General features: G+C 39.7%; 1 pseudogene; it reads left to right on the top strand.

Moving 5' to 3' along the window:
* Window positions 1-2,028: 2,028 nt before the first annotated feature.
* The window catches only part of LOC132439771 (nitric oxide synthase-interacting protein pseudogene), a 93,565-nt pseudogene continuing 73,015 nt past the window's right edge, over window positions 2,029-22,578 (top strand).

Here is a 22,578-nt window from a genome sequence, read left to right as displayed (position 1 = left end):
ATGAACTGTAGACATTATAGGAAATTAAAGGGGAGAACAAACATCACAGTGGTTTCATATGCCAGGTTGGTATCCATCAGAGGGTAGTACTACCATCTTAGTATATTAAGAAGTGTAAATTCTGAAAAACATTCCTAAGTGCAGTGAAAGCCAGGAAGTTATATTATAACCTAGGGCTTAGTTTTTTATGTATGCCATGAAGCTGTGAAAAGGAAAAAGAAGAAAAGGTCGATTTTTTTTTTGTTCTGGAAGTTTTTCTTCTCTCTCTGATGGTGAATATAAATTTCATCCTTAAAATGGAAAGGCAAGGAAATAGAAATATAATTTTACACACTTTTGCATTGTCCAGTGGGAAGGCTTATAGACAGGCAGAAATTACTTCATATCTTTCTGGGATTTCTGTCCCATAGAAATAGTGTGGTATTATATTTGTATGCAAAGCAGTGGGGGTCCTGCTGGCAGTGAACTCAGTGAAGGTGGGACTAGAGTGTCCTCAGGGATGGTGGTTGAAGTTAACCTCATCACAGCCTCACTATCCAATGACATTGACTCCTTGTGTTTGCATGTAAACCAGAATTCAGTCATCAGCACTACACCTAGGCAATACTTGCCTGATGGGAGTGAAGGCAGATGAGAAGCTTCACTCACAGAATATGTGACAACGACGCTAAGGAGAAAGCCTGGCGAGGTGACAGTCTACAGGGTCCTCGGGAACAAGGTGTTGTACTTATCAAGATTTCTGTGATCCTCTGCACTTCGATTACTGCTAATACTCAACTAAGGAGATGTCCTTGTGTTTGCTTCTGAAAAGAAATACATCTCCACAAAGAGGGGAGATAACAGCTGTTATATAAGATAGTGAAATGCATTGTTTGTGCTTCAAAGCAGTTCCAGCTCGCAATGCAACAGGAGCCTTTGCTTTTGAAAATACTGTTCAAAGAGAAGCACCAGTGGGCTTGAGTGTGAGCATTGCCTGAAGCACTTTAAATGCTACTTAAGAAGGATATAGAATAGATCTAAGCATGTCCATCAGATTTACTTCATTTTTATTTTCTAGGGATGGACAATTTGAGTTACTTTCAACAGTTTGATTCAAAAATAGATTATCCTGTTCAACACTGGTCTTTGACTCACAAAAATGTTATAGCTAATGATGAAACAGTAGCTAATATCTATACAAGGGTAGAACATTCAGTAAACTGATAAACTGAGGAGGTGAAAACGTTGAGTAAATTCATGAACAAACAGTCTGCTTTGACTTCTGCTGTGAAGGGTAATTCATTCACCTTATGTTTGAGTTAATTACAGAAATATAACCTAAGTGGGCTCCTGCTATGAAATGATAAAATGCACAAGATTAATACACAAATGTGGGAACATGTACACATTTTAATTCAATAATACAAACTTGCAGCTTTAATTAATAATAGACAATCAATCAATAAAAAGGATTGATTTTGACCAATAAAAATGTGACTAGTAAACTTGCTCCTTATTTTTCTCTGTTCTGGATTTAAGAGAGCCATTGGTCTCTTCTTATGATACTAGTTTGTGATGCACTTGTCACTAGCCTTCCTGTCTTGTCACTGGCCTTCCTGTTTAAGGATGATGCCGCTGATGGTGTTGCCATCTGTGTGAGCAGATGTAGCTGTGATGTCTGGTGGATGTTCACCTGATCTTTTCACATCATTCTCTGTAGCAAGAGCTGCTGCTAAACAGGCTTTGCTGTAACCAACTTTGACGTTTAGACTCCTGTTGGGCCCAAAACACATGTTCAGAGTCAGCTGCCCCATACCTCTTACTTTCATACTGTATTGGCCTAATTACTGCTTTGATTTCCTACTTGTCTCCAGCTTGGCCTCCACGTTATAGGCGAAGGCATATCTTTAAGGTGTTGCTTCTCTTTTGTCTGCTTCTCACCCTTCATCTGTTTAGATAGAAAGGCAACAAGTCAAGTAACCATAGTCCATTCTGATGGACTGTAGGCATTTCAGGAAAAAAAAATTAGAGGGGAGAGCAACTATCACAATGGTTCAGTATCCTGGACTGGTAAGTGGCTCAGGACCTCTTTTTTCTTATTGAAGTAGAGTTGATTTACAATATTTTTCTAGTTTCAGGTATCTATTTTATGAATCTGTTAATCCCATACTCCTCATTTGTCCCTCCCCCCACCCGCTTTGGTAACCATAAGTTTGTTTTCTTTGGCTGTGAGTTTGTTTCTGTTTTGTGTATAGATTGATTTATATTATTTTTCAGATTCCACATATAAGTGATATCATATAGTATTTGTCTTTCCCTATCTGACTTATTTCACTAACATAATATTCTCTAGATCCATCCACATTGTTGCAAATGGCAGTATTTCATTCTTTTTAATGGCTGAGTAATATTCCTGTGTGTGTGTGTGTGTGTGTGTGTGTGTAGCCAGTCGTCTGTTGATGGGCACTTGTCTCAGTATCTCTTTACAGAATCTAGAAGAAGGCTGAAAATTAAACTTGTATTCCACCTCTCATGAGTAGGAATAGCCTTTATGTCAATACTTCCTGCAATGAGGGGTAATATTAAATAATTGTTATATTAAATATTAATATTTATGTTTATTAAATATATTTATATTAAATTATATTAAATAAACATCAGGTTTGTATGAGAATTAAATGATATAAACACATACAAAACATCAAGAACCATGTCCAGTATACAATAAATGTTCAGTGAATATTTGCTTTTGTCTTTGTATAAAATAAAAATCACCTTCGATTCCAGAATTTGAGGCAACACTGTCTTGGCAGAGGGATTGTCCTAAAAGAAATAAAATATACAGTAGTTCAGCTGAGTTGCCCAGGTGACACCACCTAGTGGGGGGTCCAGGGAAAAGTGAAAGAACAGGGTTAAGGCCTCGAAAAGTAGCACCAGGGGGAATGAAGAGGGCAATGGAAGGAGTGAGAGGCAGAAGTAAAAAAAAATACTTGCTCCATTCCAGCTTTGCTAGAAAGAGCCAGGTTACACATGAGTGCAGCACCACATGAATGCCACATTTGGTGTATGCATGGGTGGGGCTGGGGATGGTGAGAGAGTGAACGCCTTTACTCAGATAAACCATGGCACTGGGGTGCGGTCCTGAGGGGTAAGGGAAAAATAAAGACACAAACATTGTTAGAACTAAGTTTTAGCTCTCCCTCTTGACCCTGAATGTCCACTGCTCTGACCCCCATAGAGATGCATCAGTTTCTCTATGGTGATCTATTTTGGGGAGACCAAAACCAAATCGATTTGGAGAGGTCACGAGGCTTATTGGCCTCCAAAGTTCACTTTTGAGCAGGACTGTCTCAAGATACAACAGACAGGGAGTGGTCAAATCCTCATGGAACTCATACTCCTCTGTACTGCCAACAGCATCACCAGCTTACCTTGGGCCACCTTTATTTGTTTTGGGGCTTTGTTGTTGGTCCTAGATCCTAGATGCAGGCCATATAAGGTGTCCTTTCCTGCAACTTTCCTAAAGCAATTAAAGCCCCCTTTAAAAAGTTGTTTCCCAAATCCCTTTGAGGGGTTTACAATGAATCACATACAAGATGAGTGTGCCTGCAACTTAATAATAATAACAATAATAATAATAATTTATTGAGCACTTTTCAGGTGCCCAGACCCTGTGCTAAGCACTTCCTAGGCCTTATACCATTTAATTTTCATAATCACCCTCTTTAGTCTTTCTAGAAATGTCTTTTTGGGAAAAAAAAAAAAAAAAAAACCTCTTTAAAAGTTCATTCCTGAAATCCCAAAGTTCCCCAATAACTACTTCTCACAACAGTTTTGCTCCATTTCCCATGAACACCTTCAACTCTTCCCAACTGCAAGGGGAACAGTTCATACTGCAGACACACCACGAAAGCTCAAGAAGCTCACAGTACCCTAGCAGGCAAGGCAAGGAGAAAACAAGAGGCTTCAAGGCACCCAGTGCAGCTTTCAGCTCTGTACATGTCCCTAATTGTAGATTTCCCAAAATTGTCAAGGGGAGAGGAAAAGTGAGAGGATAATAAAGTGAGAGGATAATAAATTAGCCTGTGATCTAAGCCACTCAAGTTGGAAGAAGTTCTCAGGAAATTGACATCTAGAGAAACTCAGCTTGCTTGCTCAACATAGTCCTATTTTTGTTTATAAAAGTCACACAAGTATATTACAAGTATATATTCATCCCACAAATGTTTCTCTTATTACATTTTTCTCTGTAAACGCTCAACAACACCTATATGCAAAGACCATTAGCAGAATGCCAACATAGGCTTTAGAGTTTGTAATTTTAAAAAGCAACAACTAATTGTAGAGCAATTATACCCCAATAAAGATGTTAAAAAAAACAAAAAGCAACAACTAAGATCTGCTGTAACTCATAAAATATACAACAAGGGATTTTGAGGAAGATTGAAAAATAGGAAGAAAAACTGTGCTCCCAGCAGGCAAAATATTCATGATATTTTTAATAATAATGAAACATAAGACCTTCATAAGGCAAAACTAAAATCCATTTTGCGTGTGAAAAAAAATAGGTTCCATTTAATTTTTTTAGGTTTTTTGGTTAGATTTTATGTTTCTTACTGAAAAGTTTGAGGATATGAAAAGTATAATAAGTGCCTGAGGGGAGATATGGAAGAGGGAGCCAAATAAGACTAGGTGAGGTAAGAAGCCTTTCTACAAGAGTATCTTCACCCTCTTTTCTTCACAAATTCAGTTTTGTTTTACTTTCAGAAGGCAAAAAGGGAAACCAAGTATTGGCTGGCTTGCCTTTATTTATATAATCTATAATATCCTGGCAAAGCATACATTGAGGGGTATAGTTTGTTACTTATGCTAACTTATGAGGTTTACCTAATTCACCTTAGAGAGGGAGGAAGGGAGAGAGGCAGGAAGATGAGCATTTTTAGTTCTTCAAAGGAATTACGATCATCGTCTTCAAATACCAGATGGATTTGTCCTAACGGCGATGGATTAGACTTACACTTTTGAGTGGTATCTGCAGGCATGAGAGTTCAATAAGGAAGAATCCAATATTGTAGTTGCTGGTTTCATTTTATCTTCCACTCAGTTCTAAGGTCCCTGAAGTTGGGATCACATTTTTTTTTTAATTCACTACTGTTTCCACTGCCTAATAAAGTAGTTTGTTTTTTGTTTGTTTGTTTTTCTTGCGGTACACGGGCCTCTCACTGTTGTGGCCTCTCCCGTTGCGGAGCACAGGCTCCGGACGCGCAGGCTCAGTGGCCATGGCTCACGGGCCCAGCCGCTCCGCGGCATGCGGGATCTTCCCGGACCGGGGCACGAACCTGTGTCCCCTGCATCGGCAGGCGGACTCTCAACTACTGCGCCACCAGGGAAGCCCCTAATAAAGTAGTTTTAAATAAGTGTTTGAGTAGGAGCATAACTACGTGATGGTTGGACCTGTCCAGTCATGGAAGCAGTAAGCTTTCCATCACCAGGGATGTTCCAGCATTTCTGACACGTGGGGTTAGAGTAGAAATCTGAGTGTGAGGCAGGGATTGGGCTAAAGAGTATGTGATGCCTGATTTAATTCTGATCTTCTGAGATCCCATTCATTTGGAATATCTGTTTTGCCTCTGTGCCTGTTTACACAGTTTTTAGGAAGCTCTTTCTCCCCATCTACAAAATAGTCCTCAAGGAAGAAGATGTAATTGCATGGCCTGTGCTAAGGATGGGGAGCTGTGTGCTTTTTCCTAGGTCCTTCTTATGTTTCCAGGAAATCTGATGACTCCCTCCTTTATTCCCTTCATTGTGTCGTGGCCTTCTTGGCTAAATCTTCCCCTGTTACCAGAAAAGAGGGTGAAGTTACTCTGGTATAAAGGTTTCAGAAGGTGCTGGTTACTGAGGCCACTGAAAGAAGCCTCACTCCCCAAGAGGCTATTGTTCTTCTTACATGATACCTGATTGTGAGGCTTCTTAAGAAATTCACCGAGGAGACTGGGCCACAGTCAAGAGAGTAATGTTACTGAACATTCCCTATGCATTGCTCCTCAGAGCCATCTGACCTCTGCATGTTCCTGTGATGCGTATATATATGATGCTCCTCCCATGAGTCAGCAGAATTGGGAGAAAGCAAGAAAGACAGCAGGTACCTCAGGGCCTCCTGGGTTCCCAGCTCTCCCTCTTTGAGGGACAAATCGTACCATTTGGAATTTCTAAGAAGTAGAAATTTTTTGATGTTGGAAGGCGTGCCCCAATCAGCCACCTAGGATTGTCTGTCTCCCTGAGAGCGGCTCTGATTAAAACCCCTGCCGCAGTCTCCTAATCGACCTGGAAGTGATCGTGTGTCATTTCGGGTGTTCACTTGCTCCCTTCATCTCCCATCCATATGTTGATTGGCAGAAATGCAATAGTTACTGTTTTCATTTATGCTTAATTTAAAATTTTATTGGCTTTGGGGAGCAAACAGAAATAACAATTTGCAGGAAGTAGTATAGAATACTAAACATTTGAGAAGGGGAAAACGTATAAGGAATCAGAAGAGAATATCTCATGACACAGGGAAATGGAGTTGGTCCAAAAGAATGCCCATGAATCTGCAAACTAAATTACAGAAGCTCTCTCAGAAGGGGAAAAAGGTGGAGGGAATACACATACTTTGTCTCATCTAACACTCACCCCTTTGAAGGTATGTCAGATGGGAATTAAATTATTCTGATTTGACAAATGGAAAAACTGAGGTACTAGATAATCAAGCAGCTCACTCAAGAGCATAACTCAGTGACTGAACCTAGAGCATTGATTTTTTAAGCTCTTTGGGGTTATAGAAACAATTAAGAATTCTTGGAAAGACTTTCTCTCCAAGGTGCGGGGAAGGTGTAGCATTGCCCAAGCTAGTAAATTTTTGTGGTTTATTTCTGGGGATTCCCATACCCTTGAAGGCTTTGGCCTCTGTGCTAACGACCTTTCTCACCTGAGGAACATTTCCCAGTTTCCTAATTCCATGCACCCACTGGGGGAATTAAAACTGAGGTATTTTGTAAATGCATTTGAAGGTCATTTCATAAAATGAATCATGATTGTCCTTAAAATGGCTAACACGCTTATACTCTTGATCTAAACTCTCTAGGGAGTCACCTAGAATGTGGATTAAAAGCTCCTCTCTTGCTGAAGACTTGGAACCAGGATTCCTAAGTGCAATTCAATGGGCCTGGGCAAGCCTTTAACAAAGCTTTCTCCAGTCCACAGTGAAATAAGAAAAATAAGAGCAAGTGAGTTTTTCATAAAGATAACTTTAAAATTTCTGAAATCATGTCTTTCCCATATTTTTAGTGATGAGTAGTTTTGCAAGGGTTTTCTCTGCTTTAAAGGGAATGGTGGGGGACTTCCCTGGCAGGTCAGTGGTTAAGACTCAGCGCTTCCAATGCAAGGGGCACAGGTTTGATCCCTGGTCGAGGAACTAAGATCCCACATGCCACACAGCATGGTCAAAAAATAAAATAAAAAGAATTAGAACTTAAAACTGGAAATTTTTAAAAAGTTAAAAAAAAAAAAAAGGGAATGGTGGTATTGAGAGTCCAAGTGTTGAATGGTCAGAAGTCCAGTCTCTGGCTCTACCACCCACTAGCTGGGTCTGACTGGGCAGTGTTCTTAGCCTCTTTGAGCTTCCACTGCATTATCTGTAAAAAGGGAATATTAACAGTATCTATACCGTAAGTGTTGTGCAGATTCAATATAAAGAATCAGTCACATATTAAACCCTCAAACGTTAGCTAATGTTAGGAGTAGATGGTAATGTATATCACTATCTATAATATATAAAATAGATGGTAATGTATACGTATATATGTACACATAGTCATATGCATAAAACCATAGCAAAAAGAAGTTGGCAATTCTAGATAGATGCCTGAAATTATGTTTTTTTAACTTTACCGTCATGTAATCCAAATGTCTAGGAATTATTGTTCTTATTGTTATAAGAGGAGAGGGAGAGAGATAGAAGGGAAGAGTGAGCATCCAGGGGTAGGGAAAACTTTTTAAAATTATCTGATCCTCTCTTTCTTGGGAAAAAACCACCTTCTTTGTCTAGAGTAATGGTAGGGAAAAGAAAGATCAGGTCATTTCAGATGCCTTCAGCCTCTTTTGATTTGAGATCCTCAGGTTTAGTCTACCTTCTGTCTATTCATTCTCTCTCTCTTACATCAGGTTTATGGCATCAGCATTCTTATATGGCTGACTCTATCCCAGCACTGCCACAATGTAGACACTGAATTGTATTCACTGAATAAGTGAAATGATCAATAATTCATAGTGTCAAATGTCTTGGGCATGAAATTGTCTTTATTTTTTTAATTGAAATATAGTTGACTTACAATGTTGTGTTAATTTCTGCTGTACAGCAAAGTGATTCAGTTATATATATACATATATATATATATGTATATATATACATTCTTCTTTTGTATTCTTTTCCATTATGTTTTAGCACAGGATATTGAATACAGTTCACTGTGCTAGACAGTAGGACCTTGTTGTTTATCCATCCTATGTATAATAGTTTGCATCTGCTAATCTCAGACTCCCAGTCCATCCCTCCCTCACCACCCACCCCCTTGGCAACCAGAAGTTTGTTCTCTATGTCTGTGAGTCTGTTTCTGTTTTGTAGATAAGTTCATTTGTGTCATATTTTAGATTCCACATGTAAGTGATATCATATTTGTCTTTGTCTGACTTACTTCACTTAGTATGATAATCTCTAGGTCCATCCATGGTGCTGCAAATGGCATTATTTCATTCTTTTTTATGGCTGAGTAGTATTCCATAGTATATACGTACCACATCTTCCTTATCCATTCATCTGTCGATGGACATTTAAGTTGTTTCCATGTCTTGGCTATCGTGAATAGTGCTGCTGTGAACATAGGGGTGCATGTATCTTTTTGAATTATAGTTTTGTCTGGATATATGCCGAGGAGTGGGACTGCTGGGTCATATGGTAGTTCTATTCTTAGTTTTTTAAGGAATGTCCATTCTGTTCTCCATAGTGGTTGCACCAATTTACATTCACACCAGCAGTGCAGGAGGGTTCCCTTTCTCCATACCCTTTCCAGCATTTGTTATTTATAGACTTTCTGATGATAGCCATTCTGAATGGTGTGAGGTGATATCTCATTGTAGTTTTATTTGCATTTCTCTAATAGTTAGTGATGTTGAGCAGCTTTTCATGTGCTTGTTGGCCATCTGTATGTCTTCTTTGGAGAAATGTCTATTTAGTTCTGCCCATTTTTCCATTATGTTGTTTGTTTTTTTGTTGTTGAGTTGTATGAGCTGTTTGTATATTTTGGAGATTAATCTAGGCATGAAATTGTCTTGATGTTGTAGGTGCTCTGTCCTCTCTTGGCCCACGCATCCCACTGGTTAAGGCACAGTCCCTGCCCAGCTCAGTCCAGGAACCGTGACTGGTGGGGGGGGCTGGAATCTTCCCTCCCTCTGTGCTACAACGTGGGACCCAAATGACATCAGGCAGGCAGTCTGTCTCTCTCTCTTTCTCTCTCCTTCTCCTTTTTATAATTTTAATGTATTTCAGCATCTAAGATGACCTACCCCACTTCTTTATCAGCCACAAGCAACTCATTACAATTGGTTTTTAATGTCAGGTAGCTCCCAGCTGTAAAGTCGGAACATGTTTGTCTTATTTAAGTAGGGAGAAAGCCTTTACCTGGGATGAAAGATAATGGTGATATGAGAGGCACAGCTATCAACTGTGGTTTAAAGTAGATGCGTTTGTAAACGAGAGTAAGAACATGCCTACTTCAAGGACTGAACTGCTCTTTGGTGGAGAGTGTGCTAGGGACAAGAGCAGTGTTTGTATTTCTTTTATTAGGCATTTCAGAGAGTAAACAAATGTCAACACTTTCACTGAAGGCAACAGGCAGCCACTCAAACACTCTAAACACAAATTGCTTTGACAAGTGATCAGGTGTGTTCAGAATAGAGCCCATCCCCTGTAGGCCAGGCGCACTCCATACCAGCACCCAAGTGTTCTGCAAAGTCAGAGTTTGTGCCTGTTCCATTCCCACCTGAGTCGAACTGATTTTAGAGAGCTAATGCCAAGGTAAATGCAAACAAATTAACATGGCCCAAAGTGATAGGCAAAAAATTTTTAATTGGACTTTAACCTCAAACCAACAAAATACTGAATGTTAAACAATTTATAATTATAAAACACAGCCCACAGTGAATTAATTTAGGTCTCTACGATTATTTGTATATTGAAATAGAATATCAGGTTTCTACTTTATTTATCTAAATAAACTGAGACTGAGGGCATTAGGTGAGGAGATAGATTCAGTAATTCCTATTGTTTGTCTATGAAATGAGTTGGATTTCTAAATATGATTGAAATTTTCAAATAATCTCATTAGTAGTCTCCCCTCCCACCTCTCTGAAATGGAATCCTTTGATCAGCAGGGACTAGAGAGGAAGGATATTAAAATGAAAATTTATGCTTGATTAGTGCAAGAAAGGCATATATATATATATATATATATATATATATATATATATGTAGATTTAAAGAGAGATGCTAACTCTTCTTTAGGAAATCTATTTAACATCTATTTTATAGATGATCAACTCCTTCACAGTGGAAAGGGGAGGGAGGAAGTGGATGAGCTGGGGGAGTAGAATGGAACAGGGCAGGCCGATAATTGCTCCCTTTCTATTACAGTGTAGTTTCTCCAGCAGCAACCAAGTTGAAATTAAACATTTATCATAGCCAAGTGCAGATGTATTTTTTTCAATCTAAAATTTTTGGTCTGTATTATTAGTACAGATCAACACTTCCCAAGAATTTTCTGCCATATATAAATTCTTTAGACACTAATTAATAGATGTTAATTGAAAAGTGGTTTCTAACATTAAATGAGTTTGTTCAATCCAAGGTTTCCCAAAGGTAAAAGGATGTGCACACAGCAGGAATTTTGCTGCTTATAAAAAGGAAAATTAACCTCTGTACACATTCTATGAAATGCCACATGGTTGAAAAACATGGATCTATCTAATAAAAATAATACCCAATTTAAAAATCCTAGTATAAGCCAGGAAATGGGATAAATGCATATACAACGGCTAGGCTGAATCATATCACCACAAAATTCATTCATATGTTGAAGTCCTTACCCCCAGTACTTCAGAATGTGACTGTATTTGGACAAAAAACTTTAAAGAGGTAGTAAAGGTAGGGGGACCTTCAAGATGGCAGAGGAGTAAGCTGTGGAGATCACCTTCCTCCCCACAAATACATCAGAAATACATCTACATGTGGAACAACTCCTACAGAACACCTACTGAATGCTGGCAGAAGACCTCAGACTTCCCCAAAGCCAAGAAAATCCACACGTACGTTGGTAGGGCAAAAGAAAAAAGAAAAAACAGAGACAAAAGAATAGGGACAGGACCTGCACCTCTGGGAGGGAGCTGTGAAGGAGGAAAAGTTTCCACATACTAGGAAGCCCCTCACTGGTGGAGATGGGGCATGGGCAGGGCAGAAGCTTCAGAGCCACTGAGGAGAGCGCAGCAACAGGGGTGCAGAGGGCAAAGCGGAGAGATTCCTGCACAGAGGATCAGTGCCGACCAGCATTCACCAGTCTGAGAGGCTTATCTGCTCACCCGCCAGGGCAAGTGGAGGCTGGGAGCTGAGGCTCAGGCTTCAGAGGTCAGATCCCAGGGAGAGGACTGGAGATGGCTGCGTGAACAAAGCCTGAGGGCGCTAGTGCACCACAGCTAGCCAGGAGGGAGTCCGGGAAAAAGACTGGACCTGCCTAAGAGGCAAGAGACCATTGTTTTGGGGTGCACAAGGAGAGGGGATTCCTTCCCTGTCTGCCCAAAGAAGGCATAGTGCTGCCTAAATGAACTCCAGAGACGAGCGCGAGCTGTGGCTATTAGCTCGGACCCCAGAGACGAACATGAAACACTAATGCTGCTGCTGCAGCCACCAAGAATCCTGTATGCAAACACAGGTCACTATCCACACCCACCCACCCCCTACCCCCCAGGAGCCTGTACAGCCCGCCATTGCCAGAGTCCCGTGATCCAGGGACAACTTCCCCGGGAGAACACGCAGCACACCTCAGGCTGTTGCAACATCACGCTGCCCTCTGCCGCCACAGGCTCACCCCACATTCAAATTATAACTACCATACCCCTCCCTCCCCCAACCCTGAATGAGCAAAAACCCCCTAATCAGCCACTGCTTTAACTCTGTCCTGTCTGGGCGGAAACAGATGCTGGAGGGTGGCCTACATGCAGAGGTGGGGCCGAAATGAAAGCTGAACCCCAGGAGCTGTGTGAACAAAGAAGAGAAAGGGAAATTTCTCCATGCAGCCTCAGGAGCAGCGGATTAAATCCCCCCAATCAACTTGATGTTCCCTGCATCTGTGGAATACCTGAATAGACAACGAATCATCCCAAAATTGAGGCAGTGGATGTTGGGAGCAACTGTAGACTTGGCGTTTGCTGTCTGTGACTCATCTGTCTCTGATTTTTATGTTTATCTTAGTTTAGTTTTAAGCACTTGTTATCATTGGTGGATTTGTTTATTGGTTTGGTTGCTCTCTTATTTTTAATTATTATTATTTTTTAATTTTTTATTTTAGTAATTTTATTTGTTTATTTTTCTTTCTTTTTTTCCTCCGTTTTCTTCTGAGCCATGTGGCTGACAGGGTCTTGGTGCTCCAGCCTGGTGTCAGGCCTGAGCCTCTGAGGTGGGAGAGCCAAGTTCAGGACACTAGACCACAAGAGACCTCCCAGCCCCACATAATATCAATCAGCGAGAGCTCTCCCAGAGATCTCTGTCTCAACACTAAGATCCAACTCCACCCAACGGCCAGCAAGCTCCAGTGCTGGACACCCCATGCCATAAAATTAGCAAGACAGGAACACAACCCCACCCATTGGCAGAGAGGCTGCCCAAAATCATGCTAAGTTCACAGACACTCCAAAACACACCACCGGAAGCGGACCTGCCCACCAGAAAGACAAGATCCAGCCCCACCCACCAGAACACAGGCACAAGTCCCCTCCACCAGGAAGCCTACACAAGCCACTGAACCAACCTCACGCACTGGGGTCAGACACCAAAAATAATAGGAACTACAAAGCTGCAGACTGCGAAAAGGAGACCCCAAACACAGTAAGTTAAACAAAATGAGAAGACAGAGAAATATGCAGCAGATGAAGGAGCAAGGTAAAAACCCACCATACCAAACAAATGAAGAGGAAATAGGCAGTCTACCTGAAAAACAATTCAGAGTAATGATAGTAAAGATGATCCAAAATTTTGGAAACAGAATGGAGAAAATACAAGAAACATTTAACTAGGACCTAGAAGAACTAAAGAGCAAACAGACAATGATGAACAACACAATAAATGAAATTAAAAATTGTCTAGAAGGAATCAATAGCAGAATACCAGAGGCAGAAGAACAGATAAGTGACATGGAAGATGAAATAGTGGAAATAACTACTGCAGAGCAGAATAAAGAAAAAAGAATGAAAAGAATTGAGGACAGTCTCAGAGACCTCTGGGACAACATTAAAGGCACCAACGTACGAATTATAGGGGTCCCAGTAAAAGAAGAGAAAAAGAAAGGGTGTGAAATATTTGAAGAGATTATACTTGAAAACTTCCCTAACATGGGAAAGGAAATAGTCAGTCAAGTCCAGGAAGTGCAGAGAGTTCCATACAGGATAAATCCAAGGAGAAACACACCAAGACACATATTAATCAAACTATCAAAAATTAAATGCAAAGAAAACATGTTAAAAGCAGCAAGGGAAAAGCAACATATAACATACAAGGGAATCCCCATAACAGCTGGTCTTTCAGCAGAAGCTCTGCAAGCCAGAAGGGAATGGCAGGACATATTTAAAGTGATGATGGGGAAAAGCTATAACCAAGATGACTCTACCCAGAAAGGATCTCATTCAGATTCAATGGAGAAATTAAAACCTTTACAAACAAGCAAAAGCTATGAGAATTCAGCACGACCAAACCAGCTTTACAACAAATGCTAAAGGAACTTCTCTAGGCAGGAAACACAAGAGAAGGAAAAGGCCTCCAATAACAAACCCAAAATAATTAAGAAAATGGTAATAGGAACATACATATCGATAATTACCTTAAATGTAAAAGGATTAAATGCTCCAACCAAAAGACATAGACTGACTGAATGGATACAAAATCAAGACCTGTATATATTCTGTCTACAGGAGACCCACTTCAGACCTAGGGACACATACAGGCTGAAAGTGAGGAGATGGAAAAAGATATTCCATGCAAACTGAAATCAAAAGAAAGCTGGAATAGCAATTCTCATATCAGACAAAATAGACTTTAAAATAAAGACTATTACAAGAGACAAAGAAGGACAATACATAATGATCAAGGGATCAAACCAAGAAGAAGACATAACAATTGTAAATATGTATGCACCCAACATAGGAGCACCTCAATACAGAAGGAAAAGGCTAACACCCATAAAAGGGGAAATCAACAGTAACACAATCATAGTAGGGAACTGTAACACCCCACTTTCACCAAAGGACAGATCATCGAAAATGAAAATAAATAAGGAAACACAAGCTTTAAATGACACATTAGACCAGATGGACTTAATTGACATTTATAGGACATTCCATCCCAAAACAACAGAAGACACTTTCTTCTCAAGTGCTCAAGGAACATTCTCCAGGATAGATCATATCTTGGGTCACAAATCAAACCTTGGTAAATTTAAGAAAACTGAAATCGTATCAAGTATCTTCTCCGACCAAAACACTATGAGACTAGATATCAGTTACAGGAAAAAAAACTGTAAAAAATACAAACACGTGGAGGCTAAACAATACACTACTTAAAAACCAAGAGATCACTGAAGAAATCAAAGAGGAAATCAAAAAATACCTAGAAACAAATGACAATGAAAACACGATGACCCAAAACCTATGGGATGCAGCAAAAGCAGTTCTAAGAGGGAAATTTATAGCAATACAATCCTACCTCAGGAAACAAGAAACATTTCAAATAAGCAACCTAACCTTACACTTAAAGCAATTAGAGAAAGAAGAACAAAAATACTGCAAAATTAGCAGAAGGAAAGAACTCATAAAGATCAGATCAGAAATAAATGAAAAAGAAATGAAGGAAACGATAGGAAAGATCAATAAAACTAAAAGATGGTTCTTTGAGAAGATAAACAAAATTGATAAACCATTAGCCAGACTCATCAAGAAAAAAAGGGAGAAGACTCAAATCCATAGAATTAGAAATGAAAAAGGAGAAGTAACAACTGACACTGCAGAAATACAAAGGTTCATGAGAGATTACTACAAGCAACTTTATGCAAATAAAATGGACAATTTGGAAGAGACAGACAAATACTGAGAAAAGCACAACCTTCTGAGACTGAACCAGGAAGAAATAGAAAATATAAACAGACCAATCACAAGCACTGAAATTGAAACTGTGATTAAAATATTGGCAACAAACAAAAGCCCAAGACCAGATGGCTTCACAGGGAAATTCTATCACACATTTAGAAAAGAGCTAACACCTATCCTTCTCAAACTCTTCCAAAATATAGCAGAGGGAAGAACACTCACAAACTCATTCTAGGAGACCACCGGCACCCTGATACCAAAGCCAGACAAAGATGTCACAAAAAAGAAAACTACAGGCCAATATCACTGATGAACATAGATGCAAAACTCCTCAAGAAAATAGTAGCAAACAGAATCCAGCAACACGTTAAAAGGATCATACACATGATCAAGTGAGGTTTATCCCAGGAATGCAAGGATTTTTCAATATATGCTAATCAATCAATGTGATACACCATATTAACAAATTGAAGGATAAAAACCATATGATAATCTCAACAGGTGCAGAAAAAGCTTTCAACAAAAGTCAACAGCATTTATGTTAAAAACTCTCCAGAAAGTAGGCATAGAGGGAACCTACCTCAACATAATAAAGGCCATATATGACAAACCCACAACCAACATCATTCTCAATGGTGAAAAACTGAAATCATTTCCTCTAAGATCAGGAGCAAGACAAAGTTGCCCAGTCTCACCACTGTTATTCAACATAGTTTTGGAAGTTTTAGTCACAGCAATCAGAGAAGAAAAAGAAATAAAAGGAATCCAAACTGGAAAAGAAGAAGTAAAACTGTCACTGTTTGCAGATGACATGATACTATACATAGAGAATCCTAAAGATGCTACCAGAAAACTACTAGAGCTAATCAATGAATTCGGTAAAGTAGCAGGATACAAAATTAATGCACAGAAATTTCTTGCATTCCTATACACTAATGATGAAAAATCTGAAACAGAAATTAAGGAAACACTCCCATTTACCATTGCAACAAATAGAATCAAATACCTAGGAATAAACGTACCCAAGGAGACGAAAGACCTGTATGCAGAAAACTATAAGACACTGATGAAAGAAATTAAAGACGATATAAACAGATGGAGAGATACACCATGTTCTTGGATTGGAAGAATCAACATTGTGAAAATGACTCTACTACCCAAAGCAATCTATGGATTCAATGCAATCCCTATCAAACTACCACTGGCATTTTTCACAGGACTAGAACAAAAAAATTCACAATTTATATGGAAACACAAAAGACCCCAAATAGCCAAAGCAATCTTGAGAAAGAAAAACGGAACTGGAGGAATCCGGCTCCCTGACTTCAGACTATACTACAAAGCTACTGTTACCAAGACAGTATGGACTGGCACAAAAATAGAACTATACATCAATGGAACAGGTTAGAAAGCCCAGAGGTAAACCCACATGCATATGGTCACCTTATCTTTGATAAAGGAGGCAAGAGTATACAGTGGAGAAAAGACAGCCTCATCAATAAGTGGTTCTGGGAAAACTGGACAGCTATATGTAAAAGAATTTAATTAGAACCCTCCCTAACACTGCATACAAAAATAAACTCAAAATGGATTAAAGACATAAATGTAAGGCCAGACACTATACAACTCTTAGAGGAAAATATAGGCAGAACACTCTATGACATAAATCACAGCAAGATCCTTTTTGACCCACCTTCTAGAGAAATGGAAATAAAAACAAAAATAAACAAATGGGACCTAATGAAACTTAAAAGCTTTTGCACAGCAAAGGAAACTGTAAAGAAGACGAAAAAACAACCCTAAGAATGGGAGAAAATATTTGCAAATGAAGCAACTGATGCAGGATTAATCTCCAAAATATACAAGCAGCTCATGCAGCTCCATATCAGGAAAACAAACAACCCAATCCAAAAATGGGCAGAAAAACTAAATAGACATTTCTGCAAAGAAGATAGACAGATTGCCAACAAACACATGAAAGGGTGCTCAACATCACTAATCATTAGAGAAATGCCAATCAAAACTACAGTGAGATATCACCTCACACTGGTCAGAATGGCCATCATCAAAAAATCTACAAACAATAAATTCTGGAGAGGGTGTGAAGAAAAGGGAACCCTCTTGCGCTGTTGTTGGGAATGTAAATTGATACAGCCACTATGGAGAACAGTATGGAGGTTCCTTAAAAAAGTAAAACTAGAGCTACCATATGACCTAGCAATCCCACTACTGGGCATATACCCTGAGGAAACCATAATTCAAAAAGAGTCATGTACCACAATGTTCACTACAGCACTATTCACAATAGCCAAGACATGGAAGCACCCTAAGTGTCCATTGACAAATGAATGGATGGATAAAGAAGATGTGGCACATATTTACAATGGAATATTGCTCAGCCATAAAAAGAAACGAAATTGAGTTATTTGTAGTAAGGTGGATGGACCTAGAGTCTGTCATACAGAGTGAAGTAAGTCAGAAAGAGAAAAACAAATACCATATGCTAACACATATATATGGAACCTGAAAAAGAAAATCGTTCTGAAGAACCTATGGGCAGGACAGGAATAAAGACACAGACGTAGAGAATGGACTTGAGGACACGGGGAGGAGGAAGGATAAGCTGGGACAAAGTGAGAGAGTGGCATGGACATATATGCACTACCAAATGTAAAATAGATAGCTAGTGGGAAGCAGCTGCATGGCACAGGGAGATCAGCTCGGTGCTTTGTGACCACCTAGAGGGGTGGGGTAGGGAGGGTGGGAGGGAGACTCAAGAGGGAGGGGATATGGGGATATATGTATACATATAGCTGATTCACTTTGTTACAGCAGAAACTAACACCACATTGTAAAGCAATTATACTCCAATAAAGATGTTAAAAAAAAAAAAAGAGGTAGTTAAGGTAAAATGAAGTGGACCCTAATCCAATATGATTGATGTCCTTCTAAAGAGATGAGATTATGTCACAGACAACACAGACCAAGAGATGACCATGTGAGGACATAGCAACAAGGTGGACATCTACAAGCCAAGGAGAGAGGCCTCAAAGAAGTAAACATCCCAACATCTTGATCTTGGATTTCTAGCCTCCAGAACTGTGAAAATAAATTTCTGTTGTTTAAGCCACCCAGTCTGGTATTTTATTATGTCAGCCCTAGCAAATTAATGTCATTATGTCATGTAATCCCCACAATGACCCTTTAATGAGAATGGCATTATTGTTATCACCTACTTTCACTGATGAAAAAACTGGGCCTTGAGTATCACTAGTACAATGTCTAAATGAGTGCCGAACCTTTACAAGACCTGCTTGCTTTTACTCCCAAGAATATCCAGCAATTCTTTCTCAGATCTCGTTCTTCCTAATCTTACACATCTTTGCTGAAAAAAAAAAAGAAGGAAACTTGCCAAGAGGTTAACTATGGTCTGGAATATGACAAGTAATTTTTACTTTCTCTGTATTTTCCACAACAAACTTGCATTCGTTTTCCAATTTAAAAATATAAATAAATGAGAAAAGGAAGATTCATGATTAATCCCAGCTATCTAATTTGCCTCCCTAATGGATCCCCATAAGTGACGTGTTTTCACTCTGTCACACCTCCCCTGTTAACCCTTTGTGTTTGTGTTACTCTCAGTGTTGTGTCCATGTGTGTTTGCCCCAGTCACTTGGCTGGCAAGCTCCTTAAAGAAAAGGCAGTCTCTTGGTGTGGCACCTTATGTTTTCATATCCTCTTGCATTTAGTTACTATTTTGACGTTACAAAAAGAACATATGCTCCATAAGAACAACTTTTAAGTTATTTATTATGTATTCTCTATTAAACAAATTTCTATATTTGAAAATTTGGGCTGAAAATTTCCTTGTGCTTAAGGACTATCCTGCACTTGGGGGGCGCTTTTTTTCCGAATAAATTAGCAGATAATCGCGTTAAAGGCTTTGGACACTTTTAACACTTGGATTCAAATTGTCTAAGAGCTTCCTTGAAGAGGGGTGCACTCTCAGCATGTGTGAGTGTCAGCTGCATCCTTGCCAACACTGGCCATTTTCATTTTTAAAATAGTCTTGGCCAGTTTGACAGGTGACGGTGATATCTCCTGATTGCTTTAATTAATATTTCTTTAAAAATTGAACATTCTTTCACATGGTTATTTTACAATTTAATATCCTCTTTCTAATTTTTAATCATTCTATTTATTAATGTCTTATTTATTTGTATGAGCTCTTCTGATAAAAGTATAATAATCTTTTGACATATTTACTGGAAATATTTTTCCCAGTCTGCCTTGTAATTAAATGAAGTAAGATTTTAAATTTTACACAGCCAAGTCTGAAGATTTTTCAGTTCCTTCTAACTTAGGTATTACTCTCTGTTTTCATTTAATTTTATTTTCTTTCTCTTTTTTCAAGATTCTCATATTTTCAGTAATGACTTTGTGCTTACAATAAATGTTAAAGTGAAAAGTGCAACTTAAAGTCAATTAGTTAGAATAGATGGGGAATGACTAGTGAATGGAGTGGTTGATTCAGATGTTGTTTTTCCAAGGGCTAACTTGTACCCTGCTGCTTTCCTGCTTACTGAGTATGAATATCTCTGTCCTGGATTCCACAGTATTTCAGAATTTCAAGTTTGGTATCCAACCTCCACAGGCAAAGAAAGAGGAGACAGATAAAGAGGAGAATTCTTTAGTGATGACGTTCTCCAAGGGCTATTTCCCTTCACGCCCTAGTTTCCTTGGCTCTTTTCTCTGCTTCTCCAATGAAGAATGTGTGGAATGTGTTCATTCCCTTCTTCTAAGAAGCCTCCTTGGCCACTGCCTAAGGTCAGATGCTCCCACTGTGTACTCCAGGATAGTACTTGCCTCAGCATAGCCGCTGTACTCTCTTACTGCACTTTCTTTCTATTAGTTGCCCTCAGATCACAGCTAGAATGTAAGTTCTTTGAGGGAAGGGACTACTAAAATAAAGATCGCAGTGGTTTAATATAAAAACTAAAGCGTAAACTCTGCAGAGAAATAGGAACACATTAGAACCCCTCTCCCCAACCCCACATTCACTTCTTGGGATCTAATAGTTGTCTTAAGACAAATGATTCAAATTCACAGCCATCAGCATGTACACTGTTCTTCTTAGCATTCTGGCTGATTATTTTAGGACATTGCAGCTAACCACCAATATGCTTCTTGCCTGGAGACTTCTATTCTTGCCTGTAGGGACCTGGATCACTGTCTGTCTATAAAAGCTACAAAACTCAAGGCCCCAAAAACAGAGATTCTGATCTTGACTACAGCTAGTTTGATATGGTCTCATGGCAATTCAGGGGAGCTACTTAACTTTTCTGAATGTCAACTGCCTTATTTACAACTCTGGGAATAACAGCAACTACCTTAAACCTTGTTGGACGCTCTTGAATTTTATTGCATGAGGTAAAGCATGAAAAAGTCTGGCCTGTAACTGGCTCTCAATAAATGCTGCTTCATTTCCCTCTTTGGAGTTGCAGGTGCTACCTCACCAGCAGATAGTTACCCCAGAATAATCCACTGATGAAAGTCGGTGGCCAGACCAATGGTCAGCCAAGCCCTTTATCTTAATCCTGGCTCCAGGCTCTCAGTTATGGCCCAGACTTGCACTTGCCCTGAGAAACAGGGATCTACTTAAAAGGCCAGTCTGGGATGAGCTGGTTCTAGTCTTGACTCAGAGTAGTTTAAACTCTCACATGGCTTTTCTAATAATAAACTTTGTCTTATATAATGTGAATTATATTAGTCTCCCCATGAGATTATAAGTAACCTAAGGACTAGGAGAGTGTCAGTCATCTCTTTGCACATTATGGCATCTGGTGCAGTGCTCAGGAACCAGAGAGGCATAGTAATACTCTTTGAATTCGATTTCCCAATCATCCCATATTTAGAGAAGAGGTATTATGCCTCAGTTGGAAAAGTAAGAAGACTGACCCCCAACGAATCATCAACACAGTTGTCTGCCAACCCAAGAATCTGTCTTGAGTGTTCATCCCCTCCACACAAGACTTGGGGATCCCATACTGGTTAGTTTCAGCCAAACAACATAACCTAATCCTTCTTTCCAGGGGTTGGTTTAGCATGAATCAAAGAGGCTTGAAGGGGGTATCCTGAGAAAAGTGTCTGCTATTAAAAAGAAACACATGAGAAGAGAGAATCGGACTTCTTTGGAAAGATGCTGTCCTATCACCGTGTGACCGTGAGGGAAATAACCTGATGAACAAGGCCCACATGTCAAGGAGTAGAAAGCTGGAAACATCCAGCTGGGGTGATGGGATGCAGCTGTGGCTTAAGGACCCTGGGTCCAGCCACCTCTGCACTTCTTGCTATGTAAGATATTAAACGTGCTCATTATTAAAGCCAGGCAATTTTTTTGTAACCCAAAGCAGCCCTAATCCCAAGCCCTTCCAGGAGGTCATAGGAAAAAACCTTTTCCTGGAGCCAGGTGCAGCAAAGGTTTTTGGTCTGATCTAAGCTGAGGGAGCACATCAGTCACCCGGTCAGTCTTTGTCTTGATTTAGAGTTTGCACATGGCACACTGTTCTCTGTGAAGTCCTTGCAGCACTAGAATAAGATTCAAAACATCTTGCTGGCCCTCAAGGAAATTTAAGTCCCCCCAGAGGCCTGAGATGTGACCTGCCAGCCTGATCTTTACGTGATAGCAGGCCGTTCCGTTACTTATCTCTTCAGCACTGGGTGCACAGTAGGTCCTCAGACAACGTATGCATATTGCCTGACTGATCAAGTAACTCCAAGTAATGTGCTTCCAGGGAGCATGATTCCCAGAAGCAGAGGAGGGAAGGGGAAATGCAGGAGTGAGAGGAAAATGTAACCTCACTTTATTTCTGTGGTGAAAAATTCATCCTAGCTTTTGCTTTGAAGCATTACCAGGCCTTGTCTCGGAAACTGGCAGTGACTCGCACTAAGAGTTCCGAAGCCCCATGTGGATGTATGAGAGGCATCTCTTCAGTTATACAGCAGAGGCTGTTCCGTGGAACTCCTTCCAAATTACCCTTTTAACGTGGTGATTATTTTTTTTTGTATGTGTGCCCTGAACAGATTCTTAAATCTGGAAGCAAAGAAGAAACTTGGGGGAAACGTGTGTCTGGATGACAAAAATACTCCTTTGTGAGAGTC

The sequence above is a fragment of the Delphinus delphis genome, chromosome 16, assembly GCF_949987515.2.
Source record: "Delphinus delphis chromosome 16, mDelDel1.2, whole genome shotgun sequence".
Taxonomy (NCBI): Eukaryota; Metazoa; Chordata; class Mammalia; order Artiodactyla; family Delphinidae; genus Delphinus; species Delphinus delphis.
The sequence above is the reverse complement of the archived record's forward strand: the minus strand, read 5'-3'. Positions and strand labels throughout refer to the sequence as shown.